The sequence below is a fragment of the Cebidichthys violaceus genome, unplaced genomic scaffold, assembly GCF_023349555.1.
Source record: "Cebidichthys violaceus isolate CVI_PGR_0920_01 unplaced genomic scaffold, fCebVio1.0.p SCAF_19, whole genome shotgun sequence".
NCBI lineage: Eukaryota > Metazoa > Chordata > Actinopteri > Perciformes > Stichaeidae > Cebidichthys > Cebidichthys violaceus.
Window position 1 is genome coordinate 6,756,275 of NW_027176361.1, and position 24,703 is coordinate 6,780,977.

At 40.1% G+C, this 24,703-nt stretch overlaps 1 protein-coding gene across 33 annotated transcripts in view; it reads left to right on the forward strand.

Moving 5' to 3' along the window:
- Positions 1 to 24,703, forward strand: part of LOC137874609 (receptor-type tyrosine-protein phosphatase delta-like) — a 333,500-nt gene that overhangs the window by 154,769 nt on the left and 154,028 nt on the right. For all 33 annotated transcript variants that reach the window (XM_068713389.1, XM_068713393.1, XM_068713391.1 and 30 more), the window contains exon 8: positions 2,894 to 2,941. The gene's annotated coding sequence lies outside the window, so the exon portion shown is untranslated. The remainder of the gene's footprint in view (positions 1 to 2,893; positions 2,942 to 24,703) is intronic.

Here is a 24,703-nt window from a genome sequence, read left to right on the forward strand (position 1 = left end):
TTCAGCTGTTGAAGCTCCCAAGGACCCATTTCGCTGCTAACATCAAATCATTAAATTCACCCCATACTCAGTCAGTTAGAGTTATAGGGACATAGATAAGCAAGACAAAGAGAGAGGGTAAAGTTAAAGAAGAAAGAAAAACATAATAGTCATTGTCAGCTGTAATGGCTTTATAAGCGACAATATTAGTTTGGAAATACACAGAATCAAAAGTAACACCTCTCTCTTTTTGGATGAGTCCAACAAGTTTGCTTATTGTACACAAGCTTTTGTGACTGCGCAAAGTAGAAATGGTGAAACACGTGTGTACGTTTATATATATATATATATATATATATATATATATATATATATTTATATATATATGGATGAAATGCATTTTAAGAAGACAAACTATCCACAGCAGATGGTGCAGTCCTCTCAATGTTCAGTCTCTTTGGTTAAAGGTAACCTTGATGTCCATAAGTGTTTTTAGACTTTTCATGCCACCTCAGAGTACAACAAGAACTAACTTTAGTAAACCGCAAGGCCCAGACAAATCATGTGTTTAGAGTTACACAATTTAAATATATGCTTTCAGTGCCTTTATGCACTCTTAGGGCTTATTTTCCCCCAAAATGTCCCAGGTCCACACAAACAACTTGATACAAACATCTAAATATGGTAGCCCTATTATATCACTGAATGAACTGCGAAACAAACTGCCCATTGATTACTTGCAATTCTCTTTATTACGACTTTATTCGACAATAAACAGACCGGGCTGCTCACACAGTATCTATTCTAACCACACCACTTTCAAGACACTCAAAGAGGTGTTCTACCCGAAGCACCCTTGAGTGACTGGACTTAGTTTCTATGGGAACCAAAGCGCAACACAAGCCAGTAAAATGGGGACAAAGCTGTTGTGCTTTGAGAGGAAGCAGTATTAAATGAATGGGGACCTATTGAAACGAATAAAGGTGTACAGAGGGACAGACTGAACGAAAGAGGGGCACACTTTGCCTAAAAGAAAGATAGTTGGGGAAAATAGCACAGCACGGCACAGTGCACTCTGGGGGTGTTTGACTTTCCCACTTTCATTACTTTGAGCTCCGTAATCTTGATGTTCACGGCAAGTAGAGAGATAGCAGGTGAAGGCCATCATGTTTGAACTAGTCTCAGTTGGGTACAGTGTGAACTCACAGCTGCACCGCGCGCTTGGAATCACTCAGATGCAGTACGCTTCTTGAAAGATGAAATAAATGACTTTATATCAGGTTGCCTCCTTTGTATTCAGACCTTGCGTCCACTGGAAATCAATTTCTAAATCAATCACCTAAATACACAAAGAGAAATGTCTTCTTTTACAGGAGTATTTGCAGAGTCAGTGTTTGTGCCTTTGTATTGGGGTGGTCACTTTAGATGACTGATTTGATAAACTATCCGCTCTTGAACAGCGTAGCATAGCCTACAAACACTCAAGATTGTGTGAAATGCACCTGCACTTATTAATACGCAGCATGTGGTCCAGTGTGCTGCTTATTCATTCGTAACTCTGTGAAACATGTGCCAGACTTCCAGTCCGCACAACATTCAGTTCCCCACTGATATGAGTCATGAAGTCAACCTTCTGTAAAGACTTCTCTTCTAATTATCTCTCAACAAAAAATCGTGTTTTTCATGAAACCTGTGACTGTCTATGTTCAGCTATGTGAGCTCAGTGTGTGTGTGTGTGTGTGTGTGTGTGTGTGTGTGTGTGTGTGTGTGCAATATAAAGTTTTGAGGGGAAAAAAGTTGAAGCGCCCGTCAGATGCCTCCCTCGAAGGGCCGGATGTTTTCGGCAAACGCCCCCCTCACCCTCGTACATGGCATGAATAGAACAGAACGCAAATGTGTCCCTCCTTATGGTGGGTCAGACTTCAAGGCAGTCCGGATTTTTCGGGCAGTTTATTTCAGGGCTATATCAAAAGCTGAATTTCAACGCAGTGCCATATGAAGCTTTTGCCTCAAGGGCCTGATTTCCTGGTTCTCTGGTGTTTTAACAATGAGGCTGTACTTGACAGACCAACTGGGGCAGTCATGTTTAAGTGGCTCTTGAGTTCAGCCTGTGTTGTGTATCAAATTTAAAAGCGCCACAGAAGTTCAGTTTGCAACTCATGGGAGTGTGGCGAGTAAAATCATATCAGGCCAATTTAATCAGACGCAAAAATCAGAAACAAACTAAAACCTGTCACTCAACTGTGGAATCACTGAAATACTGTGAAACCATTGATGGGACTGCATCAGTGCATGCACGGGATACAGAATGGGGATCCAATAACAGAAAGATTGCGCTATAGTGCTACTAGTGGTCAACATTCTACAGGATACTTTTAATATTGGGACACAGGACCAATCTATTAGGATTACATTTGGGAAATGTTCAATGTTCTCCCACATATACGGCTCCACCTTTGTCATTGTGGTTGACTTTTGTAACATCACATCTACAATATTTTTTTAAAACATGTTGGCAAAGGGACGAGTGTCCAGTGTCCCAACAATAAATGGTAGACAAGGTTTTAGTCAGAATCATTGCGTAAGCTGGAATATTATAGGAATACGTGAACAAAAACATCCTGTAACTTTTGATTGTCTAGGCATTACCTCAGTTTGACTTCTATTCCGACTGTATGAAATCAGACACAGCACCTGTACAAGCTGCTGCCCCAGACGGGATGATCCTCTTAGTGCTCTAGCAATCTGGGACACTATTCCCACTACTTACTTTAGCCAATTTGCTCCTGGGAGCCCCTGAGTCCTTGTCTTCATTAAGGGAGTTCCTCATTGATCAATCACTGTCAGAGGAGCTGCGCTGTAATTGCACTGTGGCCTAATCATGATTGACGTCCCCCCCCCCACTCTGTCACAGGTCTCAGGAGAGAGAATGTTCCATGACTTTCACACCTCCGACCTCAAGGTAGGCCTCTCTAGGGTTTTTACTCTTCTCTCTGTGGTTTATCTTTAGAGCTATATGGTTTCATAATGGACATTTGAACTCACATTTGAATATCGATGAAGGTGGTGAGGACAGGTAAGTTAAGATGGGTGATGTGAGATTTTATTTCTGTTTTTTTTAAATACACAGCAAACTGTTGTTAGAAATTGTGAAAATCAACTTTAGCTTATCACATGCAACTAGTTATGCAAAATCACGGATTGGCTATTATAGATCTACAAACAACAATTCATAAATTCATCAAAAAGTGGCACGAAACAATTAAACTACAGCACAATAAGGTGCCAGTTGCAGTGCCGCAGTTCCTGGCTTGAGTTCCTAAAATTCATCAATCACGCCACATTTTCACTGTGAACTGATTTATATGTGCTGTAGGACTTGCACTCTGTTTGTCACATTCAGTGAATAGACCCTTACATCTGTCAAAATGTATTACAGTGAATGTAAGACAAAACGCAAGTCGTAACTGCAACAAATTACCAGCCTTTGACGTCTTTACTGAGGCACGTACGGTGTTCTCCGAGCAAACCACTTCAGAAATATGCAGAGTTGCCTGTATAAAAATTAAATGTTTTGTTATATTATCCTTGTTAAAGCCAATGACTGATGTGGTTATATGCATACAGTATATTTGCCTAGTATCTAATTTACTAACATCACACACTGTGGACCACTAATACTGAGCACCAATATACAGTATGTGGGCTTTCATTGAACAACTTTATCTCACATAAAAACATGGACTTGTACAAATATAGATTGCCTAAAATTAAATTGAAATGTTAGTGTTCCTTGCTCAGCACTGCTGTAGAAACATTTTCATTCCGATTAGAATAGAATTATAAGGTAACTAGATCATTTTCACCTTACAGAATTCTCCTCATGGGATCATGTGGAACAACACATGACACATTATAGGAGTAATATACGACATAGAGGGCATTAATATTGCAGCAAACAACAATTTGCTATATAAAAATATAGTGGAGTAATGTCTACCTTGGCCTTACAGATCTATATTTTTGCAATGTGTCATCTATAGACTCCCACAAGTGAACATTACCAAAACGGTTTTAGTAACTATTCTTGTTTGGGTTTTTGTCAAAGTGAGAAAAAACATCTAAAGATTTCTGAAAATCAAACAATGTAAAAAACTCCAGCTCTGTGGTGATAAACTCAAGTAAAAAGTGTCAAATATAAAACTAAAGTTACAGTAATACAAGATTCTTCAGGGTATATTCTGTATGTACAATTTACAGGGTAAAGTCAATGAGTGAAGAGTGTGTAGACCGGTTCAGGTGACGTATACAATCACAGTATCACCTATAAGGTATTACATTTGTTTGTCTAAGTTTGCCAACAAATGTGAACAAGCAGTTTCTCTTGACTTGTGAAACATTAAGCCTGGTTGCTATGAAGGGACATGTCTCTGTCAGACAGTAAGTCTCTAAGAACAGCTTAGAACAGGAGTAGTAGCAATACATTAATAAAGCCAGATAGCTAGAGTTTGGATTCATAGGATGCCTTTACGACCATTTACTTTAAATATCATCCATGTGAAACAGACAATCTGCAGTGCTGCACAAAAACAAAAAAGGATGCTTTTCTTTTCATAAAACTGCAGTTTATTGATTTTCTTTTTTAACAATATGGCTAAAATGATGAGCAGCTGGTCATGGGACGTAAGTGAATACACTCAGGAAGTGGTAGTGTTTCTTTTCCCAAATAATGTATAATAGAATGACATCACAATATTCCTGCCCACAGATAATTTCTAAAAAAGGAAGGTGTTTGCCATCAGCTCCTTAATCCGTGGTGCTCCACCAACACATGCATCTTTGGAGAACAGATTGGAAAAGATGCAAAATGATGTAAAAGAGATCAAGAGCGATTTTACGGATTGAAATCGAGATCTCTGCCATGATATTAAAACCACTGGGACACAAAAGTTCTGAAAGATAATTTTTGAGTCTCCCATTTTTGTTCCAGAGAAGGTGTTTCACGTGGGTTTGATAGCACAGATGCTCGGTCCTCTTGTGATCTTGCATTAGCACGAGGTTACTGAAGCTTACAAACAGCGATTGGACTGAATGCCTACCAAACCTGCATTACGGTCTGTGTCTGTAAACACGGTAAAATTCTGCTCACAACACAATTCCCTGTATTTTGTTTTTCATTTGGATTTTCAAATCGCAGTTCGCAGCTCATGTAGGGCGTTACACATGGATGTACATGACATGATCTGTCATTTCTGAGAGAGGGCACGGACACAATAGCAAATGCCCCCCTCCAAATATGCTAATGATTTATCCCGTGCCGTATTTCATGCAAATGCCTTTCATCGTATATTTTCAAATGTCATTTATATGACAGCTGTAGCACAAGCATCCATAATGTTTTGACTAGCGGGGGGAGAAATTGCAACACGGGTCTCGGTCATTGTGAATTCTGCCCACAGTCAGAAAAAGAGAAAGTCAGGACCGCTGAACATGATTGTTTTGTTAAACGTTGAACACATGTTGATGATTAATGCCGCTGGGGCACATCATACAAGGGTTGTATGAAAATTGCATTTTTAGCTCTTTGATCTGTTGGGGATAATTCAGTTTTATTTTATATATTTCACCAATGAAAGGTGGAAAGGATTGGTCAAGTAGACATGCAGAGTTAGACAACACACAACTAAAGTAAAGAGTAAAGTGTGGTATTTCCCTCCCAGTCTATGAGATTGCAGGCACCTTGGAATGTACGAAGCCTGCTATGTCATTGTCTGCAATACTGTTCAGGACCATGTAGGAGGAGGAAAGTTTTAAATTTAAAATGTAATCAGCACAATCACCACAAGCAATCAGTTCCTCTTCATTTCACCTGATCGAGCCCCCCGCTAAAAGGAGCCTGTTAAATAGAGCATCTTATCAGGCCTGGATTAAGTTTTGACTTTCATTAACATCTGTATTCGGAGTTTAGAATGTCAAAGTTCAAATTTTGGGAAAATATAGTTTTTTTAAAAGTCAAAAGCACCAGGTGTCATTATCAAGCAGGATTTCTTTTTGAAATAAGGATAATTCCAAAATCACTGTGGCACACGAAAAAGCATAACAACAGCTTAACACTTGATCTGTTACAGAAATGGTTTGACATTTTGTGAAATACATTAATGCAATGTCTTGCTGTGAGTTCACGGAGAAGATAGATACCAGTCTCATACAGTAAATATGAACTTGGATCCAGCAGACATTTAGCTTAGCTTAGCACAAAGACGAGAAACAGGAGGAGCCTGACCTACCTGCACTTCTAAATCACCACCTTCCGACATAGCCAGGCCAGCTGTGTCTCCCTTTATGCTTTATGCTAAGATAACAGGCTGCTTACTCAAACTGCATATTTACCATACAGACACTAGTGGTTTCAATGTTCAAATATTAAACTCTCAGAGAGAGAGAGAGAGAGAGAGAGAGAGAGAGAGAGCGCATATTAACATAACTGGGAACAAATGGCTTCAAGAGACCGACACACTGACACAAACTACACAGGTGCAGTTGCAGGTGCTAGTGCCACCTGCACATCTGCCCACTACAGAGAGAAGAATGAGTGATAGAAAATCACACAGAACACCACGTAGCATTTGAATAAGGGGTTTTGCAGCTTCAGTAACAAACGTGCCATGAAATTAATTCTCCGTTTAGCAGAAACTTAAATTTGTAAGCAATTTGTAATTTGAGACCATAAACTCATTCACATTGTTTGTCCACGCTGCCTCAATGGGACATGAACTTAATTGTCTATTTTCTATCGGCTGCAAGATTTTTGCCATTTTTTTGATAGCACTGTTCAATGAATAAATCATAAACTGCAAAATATTGTTTTCCTATTTTTGTGGGTAATTATTTTGTGATAAATAGTGCTGATACAGCACGGCGAGGCAATCAAAAACTTTAAGAAAAGACTTGTTTCGAGTGATTTGTAAAAATTTGAACGTGTCAAAGTACGGTATTTGCAGTTGTTCATTAGGAAATCCACTACATGCGGTGCTGACTGGCCAACTATGAACACATTATGAATACCAGTGTCACTACAGCTGAGCTCATTTGGGGAAAGGCAAACCAAGCACACAGAGGCCACATCCAGTTATAATAAACTGTCGCCCTGGTCACTGAAGCGTGGAGAGGTGGGAACACCTCCGCAGTACATCCTCAGACACATCTGTGCCCATGGCCCTCGGATGTGGTTTCTTTTGTGGAGGAAATAGGTCAGCCGTGAATACCTGGCTCCTTCCATCTTAAAAAATCCTTTAACACACTTAATTAAGAGTGTAACTATGTGGAATGACTGAGTGTGAATTTAGAAATGTTGACTTGTTTGTTGTTGAGGAGCTGTACAACTCATATGTCAATCGAGGGCATGTCAATCGAGGGCATGTCATTCTCACGAATGCCATTTTTTCAGAAATCCTAAATTTTAGGAGACGCTTCATTAGGAGCTGCAAAGGCACAGCAATGCAAACTTGGCCCACATTTAGACACTGCCAACTTGGCCCTCATTTAGCCACTGAATCATTCAGATTGCACCGCTGTGATTGCTTAATTAAATGCCCGGCTGTGTAATGACTTTGCTTGAAAGGGAATTAAATGTCTAAATGCTGCAGAATCCGCGTTGAGCTGAACAGAAATCAATGGGACATAGTGCTGGAACCCAAGGTGTTTTCCGACTTGTTTAGGGTGAGCGCTTTGTATTGATGCCGTCCCTCAGTCAGTGAGTCAAAAGCTCATTCCTCTTGGTCCAAAGCATTGATTGGTGGAATACGAACAGTGTGCTTACTTTGTGCTTTCTGGAGAGGTCTAGGAAAGGTAGTTTACAATGCCGTACAAGTCAGCATTGTGTGTTAAACTGCATGTATATTTAAAGAGGTTGAACTCCTAACAACATCGTCTGTAAAATCAACAACTACACGGTCAAAACAAATTCACATCCAAAACAAAGTCCTGCTCGAATAATAGAAACTTCAGAACCATGCTGGTGACACGGCTCCTGTTGGTCCACCACTTAATTAGCAATTGTTAGCATGCTAACATGCTAAACTAAGATGGTGAACATTGTAACATCAAACCTCCTGAACATCAACATGTTAGCATTATTCTTGCTAGCGTGTTAGCATTATCCTTGCTAGCGTGATAGCATTCTGGCATTGGCATTTGGCTCAAAGCAGTGCTGTGCCCGTGTCATTCCTTGCTTACCATTTAATGGCAGCAAAGCATTGCTACATTTTTTCTCTAAATAACTTTCAGAGTCCAGAATTATCAGTCTTCCAGCATATTTTCAGAGTGTTTTACCATGAAAGCCGAAAGGCAAACATTAAAACCCAACCCACATAGAAATAGTTCTTGAAAGGAGTGCAGCCAACTAATCTCACAAACATTTGATTGAACCAAAGACCTTTAGAAATCGCAAAAGCTGGGAAGGGCACACAACTCCTAAAATGACAACCGATTATCAAACTGCCTCTGGCTCGAGACACTGTAATCCCCCAGATGTTGCAGTCTATGAAATATAGGAGTCTGAATTAGATCTCTCAAACAATGTCAGCTTGTCTGCATTCGTAAACCCTCAGCATTTAAGTCACAAAATTAAGTTGACCCCGTCAGAAAGCTTAAGGACATGTAACAAAGCCCCCGGCAGTCTTATTACTTCATCTGCTTTCGTCTCATCTCCTCTGTGTAATAAGTTCCCACTCTAGTAAGAAGACCACTGGGGCTAATAAGGGTTTTATCTGCTTTTGATATTAGATATTAACACCTCATCAAAGTTAAGCCAGCGGTAGGCTCGCGTCCTCCCTCCAAATTTACATTAGCCTAACAATGTCTCAAAAAGAAATCTTATCAAATTCAAATTAAGGACGAGTTGAATAGCCAGAAGGACACCGCTACCCATCACTCAAGGAACATGTAATTTGGTTCTGCGGCAAAGAATACAAGCCAGCTTTGCAAATCACTGCAATCATAGTTTTCATGCAATAGCGTTTATACCTTGCATTCCCTCCGAATACTCCCGAGTCAAAACATAGCACATTTTGTAGAATATGAATGATGAATGTTTAGCTGCTGGTTATTAAATTAGGTCTGAGTGACACAATCAGGATTTGCTGTTTTGAAAACTCTATAAATAGCGACTGTAGTCAGACTGTCTTTGTGAGCTTTTCCTGAGGGGAAACACATCTGTAGCATGTGTCGTTTTGTTGTTTTCATCACTCAACGCAGGTTGTAACCCTGTGGTTAGTTGAAGTCATCTATGAACTGGAATTAAATGCACATCCAAATTCAACATGAATCATTAATGTTTCAGAATCTGCTATGAGAAAAACGATGATGTATAGCTCCGAATGAACATGTAGATGTCGTTTTAAGTGTCTCCCTTATTTTAGAAGTCTTATTTTTCCGGGAGAATTCTCAAGGTAAATCCTGTATCTAGAGCGAGAGTGCAAAGGTTTCAGACTTCTTATCATCCCTTGTGGCATCCTTTGTCAGGTTGTATGAAAAAAAAAAGAAATATTAACTGGAAAATATAGCTCGGAGAGATAGAAAATAAATTACTTCAGTGTGGCAGGGAAAAGAAGATTGTGATATTTATCAAGTCAAGATGGAAATGCCTGCTAAGTCTGTGCCCCTACCTTGAAAATTAAAGAGAAATCAAATGCCTTGGAGTACACAGCGATTGTGGTGGTAAAGGTGTGTGTTTATGTGTGTGCGCCTGTTTACCTGTTTTCTCAGTAATTTATAGTTAAATATTTTTGCTCAATACCGGCTATTTCTGGAGTGATAGGTGCAAAAAGCTACAAGTCTGCATATCACTGTAATGCGTTTGCATGGATGCAACTTTAAGTTGAACTCTGGAGTAGAGTAAATGCATATAATGGGACTTGTATGTAGAAAGCGCAGTCCACATTTAGCTTAGCTGCACTCTCCAGTCTTTTAACACTCAACAGATTTTCTGTGAAACAGCTTGACTGGCAAAATCTATAATTGTACAGATAAGTGAACATGTTAGCTAGATAAAGGTTAAACTATCAGGGATATGTTCTCCATCCATCTAAAGCCAATTTTACACATTCAGCTGAAGCAATAGTGGGTGGGGAAGGGGGGGAAAAAAAACTGGCAAGTCAATATTGATTGATCTGGAGCCTTAGCAATTACCTCCATGTGCAGAAGACCATGTTAAGGTCAGTATTATCTTAGCTCATTTTATGGGTCAGCGCTCTGGCTTTAGCTGAAATAAATTAATGGGGTAAACACTTTAGTTCACCTTGATGAAATTTACAGCAAGTGTAAAAGCTTTGCATAGGTGGAAGGTACAGTGCCAGAGAGTGACCCTAAATATTTTACTGAACCTTCATGAACTTGGGTAGTAAAATGCAGTCTATGAATGCATTGAATCCCCTGTAATGAAACTGTAAGAGTACAATAATATACTGTATAAATGTAATGGGCCTATTAGATTGTACGCATTTCTTTAACTAAACCCATTTTCTTTTTAAATGTTAAATGATGACAACTCGGGTTTCAAAAATAGAAAACAGCCACAGTTATAAGGATATTTAATTAAAAAATGATGATGTGGGTGTGACCACAATGTTTAAGAATCTTCTATATAACTATGCAAACGAGGCAAACAGCACCAAGCAGCCTGCTGAAAAGAACAGCTACAGCACACTAACCAATACTAATGGAGTCCTCAGCTTCGCATGTTATTTCTTGACACCTGTATGTTTTTCACTTGAGGCAACAGGGGGAGTGTTATTAGTCAACCAAAACATTCCATCAGCTTTCGGTGCATCGGCATTCTTCTGTGGCCTTCGGCTGACTCGCAAACAGCTCTGTTATGTTCTTAAGCCCAAAATAAATTCAATTTCCAACGCAGTGATCTCCTTAATGAAAAGTCAATGTCCCTCACTCATTGGCATGCTCCCAGGGGGACAGTAAGAAAGATGAATTTATCAGCAGGCCGGAGACTGTGCCCTAGGGGACGCCACCCCATATGATCAAACAGAATGCTACAGAGTGTGTCCAACCAGTCGTCCATTATTACCCAGCTTGTGCTCTTAATGTGAGCCGACGGAGGAGGGTTGACAGTATTGATCTAATGAAAGTGCTATTTATATTCTCACAAATCCTCTCACCAGTGATTACAAAAGAACTCCACCATTGCGGCCAGCCTGTTCTCAATTTGTACAAGTGGACAGGGGGACAGCCTGATATGCATGCGGCAATATCTTACCATGCTTATTCCTGCATCCTCTATCGGACTGCATGTAACCGTGTCAAAACCATATCGCCATATCTCAAGTCTCACATCGTCGCCTTTTTCTGAACTGAAATTTAAACAAACACAATTTTACTCAACATTAATACAAATGTTTGCATTTTCCATGTAGCTCAGGGTTTGTTGTATAATTGCAGCAGAATTTCTGCATTGTTGGGCTGCATCCAGTTCAGAGGTTTTTGATTATTAATAACACCATGTCTTGTCAGAAGCTAACCCTGTGATAAGGGGGACATGAGGTTGTTGTCACGGCATATGGTTAACAGTACCATAGATAAGCTTTAATCCCCACTAGGCTCGATGTAATGCATTGCAAAAGTGATGGGAGCAGAGAACACATCACATGTGTAAACATTGACTACGGGGGGAGAAATAGAAGTGTGCCGATATTACACACGGCAGGGAGAACAATATGAAATAGGTTGCTACAACACAGATGCAATTCATGCTCATCGCATTCATTATTCCATAAGTGCAGTTCTTGTGTAGTTTAACATGCATGAACATACTCTACCCCTGGCTATGCACTCACGAATAAAGCACTGAAATATAGAAAATGATCAACCCCGTAAGTTTAACTGTTGACCCGTCACCCAACATACTGTGCATTCTCCTAATAAAGAAATTGCACAGTGTGTTGGATGGAGGTCCACATAATGTATATTCTCATTAGAATTATGAATTATGCTTTAAAAAAAAAAAAAATTGAAAAGAACAAATGTTTAAATGTGGCCGAAATGTACATGTATATATCTGATCTGATAGAAACTTCATTTAGTTTTAATCGGTAAGAAATATATTTGTGTACTTTGCATAGCTGATTAGCTGTGTTGTTAAGTGCTAAATGTTATTTAAATGATCCAATTATAGTCAGAGCACATCGATTTACATTAATTTGTGTGGTAATATGTTGCAGAACATTTGTGTGCATTGATATGATATACAAACATCAATATCAAGCTTTTCTCATGGACTTTTGGATAGTATGGTATGAGGCATGGAAGGCTGAAAAGAAAGTGGGTTTTTTTGGGGTATATATATATATATATATATATATATATATATATATATATTATTTGAACATATACTGTATAGTCAAAAGATGTATTTCTGGAGAGGAAGATATGATCATGATAAACTTTATTTGTTATATTTATTCTGCTTTTCAGCTATTTATTTGACATCTTTCACATGGATACAATAAAAACAAAATACATATTTAACTATGGTTGCTATATATTGTTGTGAGGGTAACAGGTAGTTATTATAGGTATGGTATCCTGAATCTATACAATGGAAAACTATAATTTGTGCCTATAAGATAGGGTGTGACACTTTTAAAATAGATCGTACATTTTAATTTGAGTCCACAAAAGGTGCATGCTGGCCATACACACTTTTAAAGATCGCTCTAAATATAGCTGGAGCATGTCTGCTAACATCTGAACTCATAAACTTTATAAAACTTGAATAATATTATGTGGTGAGACCATCTTTACGTCCCTTGATAAAATGCATACTATCCATGGAGAAAGGGGTCTAATTTATTGGATCCTTCAATGATAGAGGATCTCTGTTCATCTCAGTCTCCACTGTGTGAGCCTCTCTCTAATGTGGCTGTACTGCCCGTAAACAGACATTGAGTGATTAGCGCTGCTCTGCCATTGACATCATTTGCATTTTAATAGACCATAATTACAACTCGGGGAAAATAAATTGCAGTTTGAAGAATGTTTGAATTACTCCAACTCTCCGGCTCTCCTTGCGAGATAGCAGTGAGCATATGCAGGAGCTGCCTGGATGGTTAATATCAGGTTCGGAAACGTACAGAGAAACGGGATTGCAAACTGAAAGGAGCAGAAGAGGACAATGTGGGCTGCGTTAATGTCGTTCACGGTATCAATCAGCGTTTTTGATACTGAACATTTTCTATAATTTAGGTTTGAAAAACACTGCAAATTGGGTTCTTCTCCAAAAACAAATTAAAACTAAACCGATACAGAAAGAGAACCTGCTGACGCTTGCTTGAGGATACTTTACAGTACAAAGACGTGGCGATTGACACACACTGACTATTTCTGGGATCAAATCTGTGGCCTTTCAGCTACAGAACATGTCTCTAATCACGAGGCCACCCTGCTGCCCTCCTGTAGATTCTTGCTTTCTCATTAAAGCCTGTGATAATTGCCGTTTGTCCATTTAATATCCCCCAGCCTGTCTTATCGTCGCACCTCACCTGCCGAGATGTGACACCTTCCTAGGATTTGCCGAGGGATGTCTAACCCTGGCAGCTAAAGCCCATGTGACCCTGTAAGCAAGAGTGACAACACAATAATACTCCCTGCGCTTAATCTTTCATTGGTGGATTATCAGATTAGAGGCCCCAGTTGTTTATGGGCTCGGTGACTATCAAAAAAGTTGATCTGTCAAGTTTATCTTACACTTGTCGTATCAAGGCAGTGTTGGACCATACAGTTGGCTGTGGATAAAAGATAAGGCCGACATAGCTGAATGAAACCGCTGGAAAATGAGAAACACGGCTTTTCTTTTTACTCTTAACGATACACTTTATCTAGTTGAAGAAATGGACCCAACAAAAAGCATAACCACTCTTTTGGATTCACTTGATTTCTTTGACCTCTTTGGTGTGACAGAGCTGCCCTTTTTTGTATTTGGAAAGGAGATATCAGAAATCATCCACTAGTTTAAGACAGGTTCGTGTTGAGGAATCACAAGTTTCAAAAGGGGACATAATCCATCCTCTTTCAAACTGCCCTATTGTGGTACTTCAAAGACTGGAACCGATATAGGTTTCCTATCAATCTGTTGTTTTGACAAAGTAAAAGGATAGATGGAGTTATTATTGAACCTTTGGATGCGGTTCACTAATTCCTGCTAACTGGTTTCTTACCATTACAAAGCAGTGACTCTGAAGGTCACGGCCTCTTCAAACGGGACTGTCAGAAGATATCTGTGAATAACCGTCAGAGATGAGATCGCTATCTTTATGAATCTGCTCTTATCGGATTTGCAAGCCAAGGTGTAAATGTTTTGACATCGACCCTGGTAGGACGGGAAGTTGAATTTCCAATTACTGGAGAGCCATCCTTTATATGAGCAGAATGATAAACAAGCGTAACAACCTTAATGATAGAACATTATTCGCACTGTTCCCGAGAAAACCTATAAAGAGCTATTTGTCTCTTGAAACACCGACCCCGTCTAGTTTACCATGCTTTGTGAGTGTGACTTTTATCCCTGTGTCATCACCATTCATATTTTTACAACCAGTGTGTTTATGATTAAATTATTGAATAGAGCACAGTATTAAAATACTCTGTTACAAGTAAAACCTCTGCATTCAAATTCTTACTTACAAAATGTAACTACAAAAGTATTAGCATCTAATTGTACAAAAGTACCAAAAGTAAAAGTATACTCATGATGCAGAATGGCCAATTTCAAAGAATATATTCACGGTAGGCCTATATCATTGGAATAGAATTATTGATGCATTTATGTGTAAATCACTTTAATGTTGCAGCTGGTAGAGGTGGAGCTGATTTACTGTTTTATATTCTTACTAATCAATAACATTATACAATAAATGTAGAAAGGTTAAAATACAATATGTTTCTCTCAGATAGTGGTGTAGTGGACTAGAAGTGCAGTACAGGACTTGAGTAGCCTGCATTAAACTCTAGGAAGTACAACATTTTCATCTGAGGGAGCATGCCACCATGGTCTCACAAAATACGGTGCAAAATAATGCATAATGTGCACCTATTTAATATAATAAGCAATATACACAAGAACAATTCATTCAGTTGCAAATGTTAGTTTGATAACTCACAAAACTAAAAAGGTTAATATACTAAACATTACACCAACTGTTAGCATTGTAATTGTGAATATGCTGACGTCAGCATTTATCTCAAAACACAGGCCATTAGAACGGCTGTAAACTGCTACTAGCATGCGTGTATGAATCCCATTGACGATGTTGGCAGCAGAAGCAGTGACACATGTTTCCTTGCTTTTAGTAAAAACAAAACAGTTGAATTTACGGGACATTTTGTGGCTTAGTCCAGCAGAGTTCTCAGTCTGCTAACCTGGCTAAGCCAACTATATTCCACATTCACTGTATTTAGTGGATCACATTCATCACACAGTGGCTTAACTGTTTGGGGATGCATGTCATCACATTGTGATTCATCTAAAGCCCCTTTGAGTATTGGGCCACTGGATAGTGCCAAACAACCTTAGTGTGAATTATATGTAGAAGTACCAGCCTTATATTTTAGAATAGTAGCAGCATAACAACCTCCTAAAGGGATACTAATAATTTCCTTTTACCCCATTCCCATCTTATTTATGACACAGCACAATGGTTTGTCACTTCCAGACAGTGTGATTATTCACCTGGCGAGCATATTATTCTAGCAAATACCACAGCTATATAGAAAAAAAAAATCATATTTCATTCCAGGGGTTTGATGAGAATGCGCTGAATGCCATTTTCCACAATATTGGGTACTCTGTGCGACAAGTCTATGACTTCCCTGATTACATTATGCCTCGTAGCTGTGTTCAGCCAAATGTGCATGGCTTGCAAGTGTAATGTACAATAGGCTGCTGCAAGTGTGTCACATTAAGAAGAAGAAAAAGAAAAAAGAGATGGAGCGAAGGCAGATCATAGAAGTCCCTTTTCATCAGACTATTTACATGCAGATGAAATCCACCAAGATGAATTTGTCGGTCACTGGAAATTTAACTAAGTTAGGGTCATGCATTTCTGGTAACAGCAGAGGAACTGCAGATTTCTTGAAATACTGAAATGTCTTAAATTATAATATTTTAACTTGGCATTGAAAGATTGCAGTGTTTCAGATATTTCTTAGTGCAACCTATAGCCATTGTTATATCATATTCTTATCTATTTATTCTAATAGATCTCTGTTAATAATATGGACAGCAGCTGCAATTTAATTTCATTATGATTTAATACGCACATAAACAGACACACACTGAGGAAACTCATCAAAAATAAAATAATACATTTTCATCTCACCGAGTAAACATGTTCTTATTTCAAAAGCAGCCAAAATTCCACATTGAACAAAATCCTTCCTTGATACTAAAACAAAGGCACCAGACCTAAACCTGAGGCACAACCAGGCCGTCTGCAGCACAGATGTCCACCACATGGAGTGGACGCAACTCATTTGTTGCACTTTGCAATCATTTATTTATTTCCTAGGTCTGGCAGAGGGAAACATCTGTCACCTTTGCCTAAGTGCCTGCTTGCATGATCCATGGTCTATGTTTCAGAATAAAACACCCCCATACTGTTTGGCTCTCCAGTCCCGAGCTCAGGTGCAGAGTCCTGTTTGGCATTTGGAACGCCCTGCTGTTGCAATCGAGGCAGTCAAGACCCAAACACCTGGAGACCTCGTGTGCCACCAGAGTTAGCGGTTGTTGCCAAACTATCACATGGCTTTGCTTTGTTTTTCAGTGGCATCTTCCTCTGATTATTATCGGTGTGCTGAAATTAAAAGGCATCAGTCCTAAGAGTAGGTTTGCTAAGTTATATATATATATATATATATATATATATATATATATATATATATATATATATATATATATATATATATATATATATATATATATATATATATATATATATATATATACAGTTGTGGTCAAAAGTTTACATACACTTGTAAAGAACATAATGTCATGGCTCTCTTGAGTTTCCCCGTTATTTCTACAACTCTGATTTTTCTCTGATAGAGTGATTGGAACAGATACTTCTTTGTCACAAAAAACATTCATGAAGTTTGGTTCTTTCATGACTTTATTATGGGTTAACAGAAAAAGTGATCAAATCTGCTGGGTCAAAAATATACGTACAGCAGTGCTAATATTTGGTTACATGTCCCTTGGCCATTTTCACTTCAATTAGGCGCTTTTGGTAGCCATCCACAAGCTTCTGGCAAGCTTCTGGCAAGCTTCTCGTTGAATCTTTGACCACTCCTCTTGACAAAATTGGTGCAGTTCAGTTAAATTTGATGGCTTTCTGACATGGACTTGTTTCTTCAGCATTGTCCACATGTTCTCAATGGGATTTTAAGTCAGGACTTTGGGAAGGCCATTCTAAAACCCTAATTCTAGCCTGATTTAGCCATTCCATTACCACTTTTGATGTGTGTTTGGGGTCATTGTCCTGTTGGAACACCCAACTGCGCCCAAGACCCAACCTTCGGGCTGATGATTTTAGGTTATCTTGAAGAATTTGAAGGTAATCCTCCTTCTTCATGATCCCATTTACTCTCTGTAAAGCACCGGTTCCATTGGCAGCAAAACAGCCCCACAGCATAATACTACCACCACCGTGCTTGACGGTAGGCATGGTGTTCTTGGGGTTAAAGGCCTCACCTTTTCTCCTCCAAACATATTGCTGGGCATTGTGGCCAAACAGCTCGATTTTTGTTTCGTCTGACCACAGAACTTTCCTCCAGAAGGTCTTATCTTTGTCCACGTGATCAGCAGCAAACTTCAGTCGAGCCTTAAGGTGCCGCTTTTGGAGCAAGGGCTTCCTTCTTGCACGGCAGCCTCTCAGTCCATGGAGATGCAAAACACGCTTGACTGTGGACACTGAAACCTGTGTTCCAGCAGCTTCTAATTCTTGGCAGATCTGCTTTTTGGTGGTTCTCGGTTGACTCTTCACCCTCCTGACCAATTTTCTCTCAGCAGCAGGTGATAGCTTGCGTTTTCTTCCTGATCGTGGCAGTGACAAAACAGTGCCATGCACTTTATACTTGCAAACAATTGTTTGCACTGTTGCTCTTGGGACCTGCAGCTGCTTTGAAATGGCTCCAAGTGACTTTCCTGACTTGTTCAAGTCAATGATTTGCTTTTTCAGATCCATGCTGAGCTCCTTTGACTTTCCCATTGTAGCGTTTGTGGGCGTTTGTATCCAATGAGTCCTATTTAAATGGCCTCAGAGAAGTCACCGGCTGTAGTCACTCATAATCACTCACAAGAAGTTAAGAGGCCATGCTATGAAGCTCATTTCATTGACACAACTTTCTAAGTCACCAAAATTGCTAATTCATGTTGCTGTATGTATATTTTTGACCCAGCAGATTTTGTCACTTTTTCTGTTAACCCATAATAAAGTCATGAAAGAACCAAACTTCATGAATGTTTTTTGTGACAAAGAAGTATCTGTTCCAATCACTCTATCAGAGAAAAATCAGAGTTGTAGAAATAACTGGAAACTCAAGAGAGCCATGACATTATGTTCTTTACAAGTGTATGTAAACTTTTGACCACAACTGTATACACACTCACAAACCTTCCCTCAAATGTACATTTAAAGATATATCCTTTGAGTTATATATCTATTAGACTGAACATTTTACCCAATGAATAAATACAATTCATTGGGTAAATAGACATCAATGCTTTTTAGCTGGAGCGGTCAGTGTCATATATGGTCTGAGATGATCATGTGCCCCTATCCTAATGGCAGTCAGCACACCCCCAATGTAAATTAATTAAATGGGCAAAGTCCCACACTCGTGGTATGAAATCTGACACTCGTGTCTGAAGTATTTGAAGTGTCATCGAAGATAAAGGATGTCGGAGAGGTTCTAAGTCTCAGAGCCCAGCCCCAAATAGTCATCTGTGTTCTCGTTTCTGCAGCACTCACTAAATCAACACACTCGACACAAGCCTGAGGATGCCTCCGCACAATCATGCATGACAACATCAAAGCTTTTCTTTATTGCCTCTGCTCTTCATTTTTCCCCTCCTCAGTCCCTCTTAACCACTATCTGTAGCTAAAAGCAGTGGTAACCACGGCAAGCATTATCTTTGGGGTGAGTGCAAACACTGAAATTCCCAGCTGTCTCTTGTCAATGGCTTCAGTCAGAGCTGATAGCCGTGTTCAAGGAGGATTTGGTCCTTGCAGAGGTGAGAATTGAATATGTGAATCTGCATGCACAAGGATACCGGGGAAAGGTTTGTAGCCTGATCTGTGAATCGGTGGCCTTAGAAGAGACCTGATCAGCATTCTTTAGGACCTCCCCTTAATTGCCTTTGTTCCCACCTCAACATATTGACAACCATAAATCTCTAAAATGTCAAATGAGCCAAATCCCCAGATTTTCATGAGCGGGATGTTTCAAAGATAAGCTGGATCTGTCATTGGGGAGCCACTCAGCACCCACAAACAGATTGAGCGGGCACCCAAGATGGATTTGTCGACACTTCATTCTGCATATCTCTATTTAATGATATTATATTTCATTTCCCGCGCAAAGAAAACACCATTACCCAAAGCAGTGAGTCGTAACGAGCCATTCTGCAACAGATTCCAGGCCTCCTTGGTGGTACAGTAATTGAATTACAATTGTGTGACACAAAGTTTGAAAATGATTGTATTTGTTTCCATTTGTTCCTTCTATGTTACACACTAAGCTCAGCTTTGCACACAGTCAGAAACATTGACGGGTACAGCGCCTTAATGCTGTCCATATGACCAAAGATGTTCTGGGATCTTTAGTGGACGCCTCATTCTAATAATGCTACATGCCCATATATGGGTAAAATAACGGACATCCGTCTGTAGCATGCTACACAATTCCATCAACTCTTTAAATCAGCCGACAGGATGACCAACCAGTGGAGGTCACAAGCAATGGTCCTCAGGCAGCATTTAGGTTGATTTCCGACAATCATTGGACCTATATTGATAACTGCATAGAAATCATTTCCCTGGTAACTGTGGTTAAGTGCTCTTAAAGCCATTGGGGTTTTCAAAAGTGTGCCCAGTTGTTTTGACCACAGATTGAAAAGCAGTTATCATTTCAATGGGAGCGATATGCTCATAGGGGAAAGGACAAAGAGGTCAGCAGAAGTGGAGTAAGTGCTCCCTCAGGCAAAAACACGAGGCCATTCAAAAGGCCCCACAGAGAGACCAGAGGAAATTGATTTCAGCTTTATTCCTGTTCAAATGCATAACTCTGCTGACGGGTGACCTGTCCACTCAAATGAGGAAACCATTTGGAGGATATGGCCTCATGTGAATGGCCTATCTCTCACTCTGTGAATATTGCGCCACAATAACATTATTTCACACATCAAAACATCTAGAGGTCATCCAGTGCTCCTGTTTTGTGAGTGATGATCTTTTTGTCGGGGCAGGCCCCCATCAGTGGTGTCCACTGGCAAAGCTGAACAGTGACACTGTAAAAGGTTTCTGGGGCACTGTCATTGGCACAAATTACATAAAGACATAAAAGCTTTCGCTACCGGCTGCATGCATTTTGACAAAGGAGGGATTGGCACATATTTTTTATTCCATTGATAATGGAGAGAGAGTGCTTTCGGTTCCACTGAGCCCCCCCCCCCCCCCCCAGCACCGATCACCCATCATGGTCCCCTTGAGAAAGGCAAGAGGGGTGAACATAGGGAGACACACGGTACACCAGCTATTTGATAGTTTTAACACTAGCCGAGTTGACATGTTTCGAATGGATACGTAACTATTTGGTCAACTACTTGGTTAGTGACAAGCAAAGAGGAAGCCATTCACACCGCCTTGGATGTGATGGTAATGGCTTAATTAGAGGCGGATTGTCACACAATCTTTCCTCTGGTGCATTAGTGCGCCTTAAGTGAGTTAGGAGATTGTTTGAATTCCATGTGGTACAGAAACTGTATTAACATGGCCCGCATACAATTTGTCATGCAATCCTTCTCTTAGTGGTGGAAGTGGCAGCAGTAAAAGCAGCAGCTGTGACTTCGTTCATGGCTTGTACAATGTGTCATTTCCAAAAACATACCTGATCACATTAAGAGCATTCAATGAACACAAGTCCGCTGTATATTTTGAGTCATAGTTTTAGTCGTCATCAGTTGGTTGGTTCACCCACATGTTCAGTTTTCTATTGGGCTATTTATTTGGTAGAGAGTTGTTCCAATACAAACTGTTAACATCAAGGTCAGTGCTTTATCCAGAGTGACCCAGACAGTTTTACTGGAAACAAACATTACTGTTGAACTTTGAATGTTTTTAATCTCTGCAAACATCTGAGCACAACCTTCGAATTTCCATTCACCACCATCATATCGAGAGATAAAAGCATGACGTACTTTTTGGAGGCCAACCTAGAAGTTAGCTCTGGTTTCCTCGACAAAAAGCCAGTGGGATAGTTCCATTGGATTTTGGATTATAGCAGAAAATATACTCTGTGGCAAACCCAAATGTATGAGTTTAATACAAGTTTTGTACAGCAAGATAATCTCCAAGAATGAACGGCACTAATATCATGTTTTAAATGTGAATGCAATAAGCAGAAGTAAAAAGCTAATGTTAGGCTATTAAACTACACCACGGTCACATTAGTGCGAGTATAAACACAATGAGGCTTATACATCCATGGGCTGTAAAAGATGGACCTGTTGGTGTGACAATTTTAAATGTCCCCGACAACCTGTGTAGTCTTATTCAGTCAGCAACCTTATGAATGTTTGTCAAGTTGTAGAAAAGAAAAGAAAAGAAAAGTGGACATATCTCAATCTTCAATCTGTGCTAACCGCAGACCTTAGACCAGGCTTCTACCCAAAAATCCATACGATGATTTTTACTACCATATGACCCATTGACTTTTAAAGGCCATTTGTAAGACGTTAATGTGGTGCACTGTGTGAGCTCTGTGCTTATAGCCACACACTGTGTGTGTATAGATGATTTATGTATGTTTTGCCGCTTCAACAATGGAGCAAATCTGGTTCATTTTAGAGCTGTTTTTCAGACCAAAAAAGGAAAAAAAGACCCATGTTTTTTTTTCCGTTTTTTACCCACAACCACAATGTTTGTACACTACACTACAGTATATGAAGCAGGACAGGAGCATTGGTACGGAAAAGAGGGTTGTACCAACCATTGCTATGTTGCTTCAACACCACGGACCTCGGGGCTGTGCATGCTTGCCAAGCTGCAGTCACCCACAGAGCCGTGTGCTTATTTTCTCTGCCCTTTTCTTGACCATATGGAGCATAAGGGTCATAGGGACACGGTGTATCACAGATTTGTCCGTGTGTGAGTGTGTGCGTCAACATGGGTGTGTGTGTATGTATTGCTTGTTTGCGAAATGAGCCAAATCTGCTCGCTAGTGTCTGTGGGTTTGGCAGCGGGGTGCATTGATTTTGTCAGCATTTGCATTTTCCTGCCAGCCAAGAATACTTTTATTAGCTCTACCAATATGCAGAAAACAGTTTATAGTCTGGATGGACTTAACAACACGAATGTGTTCTTTTCTCAGTTTATGAAGGGATTCCTTTTTCCCCATTAAATTCAAAACCAGAAATTGCAGAGCCGGTGCAAGCTGTTCCTATTAATATAAACAATGGACTATTCCAAGGTGCAAGTGGAAGGAAAACCCAGGATGATGAATGTAAATGCCAAAGGTCAAAGACACTATATAGGTGGAAGATGATGAAGTGTCTTTTACTCCATTGCCAGCTGATCCGGGGTCAGCTTGTCAGAGCTGACATGGTGACATAGAAGCAACCTCTCACTTAATCACCGTATTAATTCACCCATCACAGAGCCCTAATGACACCGCCGCTGGCCGATTAATCTCCAAATTTGATTTAGCGAGTGTCCATTCATCATAACCGACTGTTTCAGTATGCAATCAATACAGCCCTTTTAGCACTTCGGACACCAAGACCTCAAGAGGTACACATTCATGGTGTGAAGAGGTGTTGTGATAAAGTAAATGCTTGCCCAGGCCAAAGGAGGGAAGCATCAATCAAGTACCAGCGCATACATCGGCAGCACTTTGCCCTCAGCTTCTCTTGAAAGCCTCTTTGGAGAAGAAGCAACGGGTGCAGCGCAGTGCTCATCAACAATGAACATTGTGTCCATCACTTCAGAGCTTCAGAAAACATGTCCTCCCTAACCACAATGAGAAACTAATTCATGTTGTCGTTGGGAAACATGTACTGACACAGCCCCCTTGCTAGCGGCTCCCAATTTGCTTGGGCAGAGCCGTTTGTATTCCTGTGTCTTGGAAGAAGCTGTGTTGCTAGTGCACCTTGTCAGTATCCCTGCATGCTTGCGCTTGGACACACTCTCGCCCATACGTACACACGCCATCAAGCCGCGGGGCGAAGGCAGCTCTGCTCACTCAAGGGGAAAGTGAACAGCTGTGCCTGTGACAGCTGGAGCAGCCATGACATCCCCTCACCAAATATCAGGGATGGCTTAGGACGCAACGGCGAATCAGCCGAGAGGGGTCCATTTACAACCTGGACGAGAGGCCGAGGCTTTAGCCTGCGACCAGACTGAAGCGACAGAGCTCGGGTTTTTTTTTCCTCCTCACATTTGCGGTGATAATGTGAGAAGTAATGAGTTTCTCCTTGGTCTACAGCCCATATAATAGTCCCCCATTTGCTTCAAAACAAGCCCAATGGAGCAAATTAGATAATGTTGTGCCTGTGAAAAATGAGCGGAATACTAATGTTTATTTTCAGAGGTCCAGTTTCAATGATTCCTCATCAGATTCTCACCAGAATCTTGTTTCATTGCTTACATTTTCTAATCTCATCTAGACCAACGTGGTAGTAATTCACTCAGGAGAAAAACATCTGCTAGATGCTTAAATTACAAAAAAACAGAGCTGTACATTGAGAATTCAGTCCGTTTCACTAACATCGGTGGCATGTCAATCATTTCGCCTTCCCTGAAGATACATTAAGAATGCAATATGCTTTTGCACGTAAACACTTTTACTAATCATCCCAAAAGTTTTGGTTGTGTTTGAAATATTAAAAATGATGGATGTCTAAAATGTGTTAGAACCGCTTGTGATTGTGAAGGCAGCATTAAAAAAAGAAATCAGTGTACTATGCAAATGAGCATAATCACCTTCAGCCCCTTTAGCACCAGACCGATTTTAATTACACCTTAATTTCATGTATAAATACCCCCAATTCAGACGAGCTGCTGCAGTAAGCCCCAGCAGAATAGACTGAGTGGGAGGACTGTATAGGTACAGATAATTACAACTCGCTGTTATGGACTCCTGATTATATGAGGTGGTGGCCAACATACTGTCTCCAAATACCACTGAATGAACCGCATCGGGGTGATAGATGAAAGTATGTCACGGCTGTGACAGTGTTGTCCTGTAAACTGAGCAGTACTTAACGCAGGGCCAAGACAGTCATTTCATCTTAAAGATTAAGCATGACCGGTCCAATTTTGTGATTTAATTTTCTTGCCACTTCATATAGTCGAGAGCATATAACTCCAGGTTATATAAAATCAGAGTCTTACTCGTGGAGCTGGATTTTCCCCTTGTTACATGTTCTGAAAACTGTTCAGTA